We start from the raw sequence: 5,655 nt of genomic DNA, 5'->3' as shown, positions 1-5,655 counted from the left end.
CTGGCAAGGAAACACGTGCAACATAAAATAAGTAACAAATGAATCTTAAAAAAAAATACAGCTGGGCAGCGGTGGTTCATGCTTTTAGTACCCACACTTGGGGAGGCAGAAGCAGGAGATCTTTGAGTTCAAGGTCACGTTGGTCTACAGAGTGAATTCCAGGACAGCCAAAGCTACACAAAGAAAAGCAAACTAATTAAAATATATATTTGACCACTCAGAGAGGTCTTAGGGAAACACAAAGGTGGGTTCTGATCTGAACACAGACATGTCTGAACAATGAAATTGTTAAAAGATAAATATTTCTAATGACATTTAACTAGATTAAGTGGCCAATATCCAAGATTCAACCACTATATTTCCATATTTTAAGAATGAGAGGTTAATTTATTTTGCAGCATCATGACTGCTCTCTAGCCTCTGGTGAAGCCCAAGATCGTCAAAAAGAGGACCAAGAAGTTCATCAGGCACCAGTCAGACGGATATGTGAAAATCAAGCTAAACTGGTGCAAACCCAGAGGCACCGACAACAGGGGGTGGAGAAGATTCAAGGGTCAGATCCTGATGCCCGACATTGGTTATGGGAATAACAAGAAAACCAAGCACATTTGCTGGCTAGCCACCCTAGCCTAGTGAGACCCAGTCCTAGAGAGACTTCTCATGGGGGAAAAAGAAAATACAGGGTCCGGGGAGATGGCTCAATGGGTAAAATGTTTGCTGTGCAGGCGTGAGGGCCTGAGTTTGAGCCTCAGCACCCACACACAAGCTAGTGTACATCTGTAATCCCAGCACTCCCAAGATGGAGAGAGGCAGATCCAGGAGCTTGCTGGCCAGCCATTCTAGCAGAAATGTAAAGCTCTAGGCTCAGGGAGAGATACCCTATCCTAAAAAATGAGGCAAAGTAACAATTGAGGGAGATATTCCAGTGTCATCCTCTATCCGACCTCTTTACAATATCATCTGGGTAAGTGTAGCTCCACACAGGCACACACACAAAACACACCGAAAAAAACATGGACAAGTGTGATAGTGCTTGTGACCCCAGTTCTTAGGAAGTAGAAGCAAGATCAGGAGCCCAAGTCCAGCCACGTCTATATATTGAGTTTGAGGTAATAGGAGACCCTGTTTCTCAACAAGACAGAGGCATAAATAGTGTTCCAGTAAATATATATATGCATATATATAATCATATCACAATCACATACAGCATATTATATATTATCATATATTTATGTACCACATATATATTTATATTATATTCTATATTCTGTATTCTATATTATATCAGATATATTTTGATATATTCTGTATTATGTATTATTTATGACATATTTATCATATTATATACTATTATATATAAATGGAAGACAATAAGTGATATTTTTTAAAGATTTATTTATTATATTTAAACACACTGTCGCTGTGCTCAGGCACACCAGAAGAGGGCATCAGATCTCATTACAGATGGTTGAGAGCCACCATGTGGTTGTTGGGATTTGAACTCAGGACCTCTGGAAGAGCAGTCAGTTCTCTTAACCACTGACCCATCTCTCCAGCCCCAATAAATGACATTCTAACACCTATCAAGCAGTCTAATTGTGAGAAATTCTGCTGGTCACCTGAACAATTTTCTTTTACATACAAATTGTATTAAACAATTTTATATGGAGCACACATGTATGCATTTGTGTGTAAATGTTCATGCATCATAGTGCCTTGTGTTTACATGGTTCTAGCAATAAAACTCAGACCCTTACACAGCAAGTACTCTTCACACCGAGCTGTCTCCTCAGCTCCTATACTGAGTCTTGTAAGACAGTTTGCCAGTGAACAAACTGTGAGTAAATAATACCGATGCAGGACAAAAGTTAATGTTAAACTATTTCTATTTTGTCATTCAGTACAGTACTGTAATTTTGTTAAAAAGCAAGCAGTCCTATCGTTAATACGTACACACCAAGTACTCAAGAATGAATTGTTGATTTGTTCAAATGACCAAACAACAGAGAGAATATGGAGCCAGGTGGTACTGGCGCAGTTCTTTAATCCCAAGCACTTAGGAGGCAGAGGCAGGTGGATCTCCGAGTTTCAGCAGCCTGATCTACAGAGTGAGTTCTAGGACAGCCAGGGCTACATAGAGAAGCCCAATCTTGAAAAACAAAATAAAAAAAAAACAAAAAAACAAAACAACAAAAAAACCCAACATGATATCTGTTCAAGTAGTGATGCTATTCATTGACCTATGTGTGTACATGTTGTACGTGCATGTGTGCGTGTATGCATGCATGCAAGTGTGTGTGTGTGTGTGTGTGTGTGTGTGTCTTCATGTGTTTGAGACAGGCTCTGTTTCACTGAGACCCTTTCTAAAAATTTGAGGACAATAAATTCCTTACAGTACCTTCATATGTCATAAGCACCATCCCCCAAAATTAATCTGCCTTTGAACTTAAAATTCTTCTGGCTTTTCTTCTTAAAGTTGGCCTTATAGAAGTGTATCACCTCAGAAACAATGACTTTATGAAATTCTTAAGAAAATGGATGCATCTAGAGAATATCATCCTGAGTGAGATAACCTAGTCACAAAAGAACAGACATAATACGCAGTCACTGATAAATGGATACTAACCCCAGAAAGCTCTGAACACCCCAGAAACAACTCACAGACTATATGAAGTTCAAGAAGAAAAAAAAAAGAAAATGAAAAACCATTATCCTTAATCTTTACACACCAAGAAAACTCTAATTCCAGGTTACATCTTGTTTTACATGTACTTTATGCTCATTGTAACTAGTAAGATCTTAATGCACACTATCAAACCTTTAAAAAAAACCAAGTACTGACAAAAATGTATTCGTATACTTTTATGCAAAAATGCTTAAAATCTGTACATTTATCTTTGTTTTTTAAAATAAAGTTCTTCAATTAAAAAAAAAAAAAAGAAGTGTATCACCTACACCTCTACCTCCTTTGACTTATTTTGAAAATTTCTAACCAAAAGACTTAATTCGTCCAACACTAAAATCTCTCCACCCATCACCACTCCGCTGGTGCCTTCCTCCTTTTGGTCACTGGGAGTTTCACCCTTTCAATTACTCAAGCTGAAACCTCGAGATTATCCTTCTCTACTTAATCTTTGGTCATCTTCCCATATCCAATGAGCCAAAACATTGTTTGCCTTATGTAAAAGTCTGACTACTTTCTCAATAGACCCAGTTCAGATGCCATTCTCTGCTGTGTGTGATGGTGCATTGCATTTAATCCGGGCACCTGGGAAGCAGAAAGAAGCACATAGACTCCTTTGAGTTGGAAGCTCACCTAATCTTCATAGTGAGTTCCAAGCCAGGGAAAACGTCATAATATGACTCTGTTTCAAAACAAAATAAAAAGATACCGTTATCTATCACCTGGGCTATTTCCTCATGGCTCATCCTGCCTCCCACCTCTTTTTTTTAAGAGTCTCACTGATCCTGGAGCTCTTTTGGTTAGGTTGACAGGCCAGCAAATCCAGAGATCTGCCCATCTCTGCCCCCACAGTGCTCAGATGACAGCAGCATACCACTATGACCAGCTGTTCTAGTAGCAAGCACTTTACCCACAGCCATTTCCCCAACCCTCAGAGTAATCCTTCCAGGCCTCGAGTTTAAAAGAGCACAAGGTAAACTGTATTCCTCTTCTGTGCTGAGCCTTCCCATTGATCCCAACAGCACTTAGAAAAACTCTCAACCCTATAAGGCATACAAGGTCTGCATCATCTGCCCCATCACTACCTTCCTGCTCTCCTTTTCCTGTGCTCTTTTCTTTATGAGACAGGACCTCTCTACACAGTCTAAGCTGACTTCAAATTCACAGTCCTGTTTCAGACTACCTAGTGATAGAGTTGCATACTCCGTTTTTATTCCACAGCACTTTTTAAGTCACCTTTCCACACAGTTTATTTAGTTAGCTTACTCTGTGAGATTGACTCTTGCTGTGTTGTGTGGGCTCGTCTTGGACTCCTGAGTCTGATCCTCCTGCCTCGTTCTCCTCAGTTGCTACCATTCCATTCAGTTCACTCATTTTAATAAGTTTCCTGGTTTTCCAGCCAGAATGGAAACTCTGTGTCAGCCACGGTTCTATCTCTAGTGCTTCAAACAGTATCTAGTGCACAAGAAGGGTGTGTGTGTGTGTGTGTGTGTGTGTGTGTTTCTGTGTCTGAATTAAAATAAAATATGGGCCAGGTGGTGGTGGCACACACATTTAATGACAGTTCTCAGAAAGCAGAGGCAAGTAGATCTCTAGAGTTCAAAGCCATCCTGGGCTACGGAGTGCATTCCAGGAAGCCAGAGCTACACAGAGAAACTCTGTCTCAAAAAAACATTGTGTGTGTGTGTTACATATACATTACACACATATGTGTGTATATATATATATATTTATTTATATACATTATTATAATATATAAATAGAGAGAAAGATCAAGAAATTAAGAAGGGTCTTAGAGAATTATTTTGCTGAGACATAACTAAATACAGTAGACAATGAGAAAACTCCTTATAAAATATGGATAATTGCACTCATCTTTCATTTCTTACAATCTTTAATTAAGGGAGGACAGAAAGACACCTTTCTTCCCCCTCCCATCAGCTGGAGACTGAACCCAGAACACTTCATAAATAGGCAGCAAGCACTCATAGTTGAGCCAAACGAGGAGTCTCCCTCTTACTGGATGGGGAATTCAGGGACCTGGAAGCTTGTCTTAGTCAATCTTCCTAATACATATGCAGTTAGATTCTAACTAATGTGTCCACCAACATCCTTTCCGGGTAAATTGGTTACATTCAATTCTAACTAATGGGACTGGCAAACACTTTTTTTTCCTGGTAAACACCAGTCTCTATAAATAGCTGTTCTTTCAAAGCAGCTAGGATTCCATATATATTGATATTGCATTAAATATTAAAATGACTGTATTCTCAAAGCACCTTGATTTACCTCTGTTTAGCCCCACTCTTCTCTGTATCAGTTCCACTGGCCTTACCTTGAAAGGTATAAACAATTCTCTAAACCAGGATCTTATGTGAACAAGGTACAGGGCTTCCAGTGTACTTTACCTTGGAAGCTTCAGGTAGGGTGAGGCACAATTTTTACTAAGTGTTTATAACAGAATTTATATGTGTGTGTATACATTCATATAAATATATACATTTGTACACATATATGTAAATGTACATTATAAACACACACACCACTCATGGAAGGAAAGTGGGCCAAGGGCTGAGGAACCCCTCAACAACAGGGTGATGACATTTATCCCTATAGAAAAGAGCTGAAATAGAGAGCAGTGTACTTAAGGCAAAAATAGGCAGGCAGATTACAGGAGATCCAGAAAGGAAGAGATCCAGCAAGGCAGAGGTGGTTTTTTTTTTTCCCCTAAGGACTGGGTGGATGGCATGGTCCTGGGGTTAGGGGCTCGTTACTGGAGGAAAGATCCCTGCATGTAGAAAGGAAAGGATTTTCTCTGGCACCAACAGTGAGGAAGGTTACTGATTCAAGTCATCATGAATCTAGGGAAAGGAAGCTTTAATAAGAAAATCTCTTCTAGTTTCTCACTTGCAGGGGAGCTGGCAACTTAGCACTCTTTTTCAGTCTCTTCAGCTCTTGGCTGAGTCAGTAGC

The sequence above is a fragment of the Micromys minutus genome, assembly GCF_963924665.1.
Source record: "Micromys minutus genome assembly, chromosome: 19".
In the NCBI taxonomy this organism is placed as follows: Eukaryota; Metazoa; Chordata; class Mammalia; order Rodentia; family Muridae; genus Micromys; species Micromys minutus.
The sequence above is the reverse complement of the archived record's forward strand: the minus strand, read 5'-3'. Positions refer to the sequence as shown.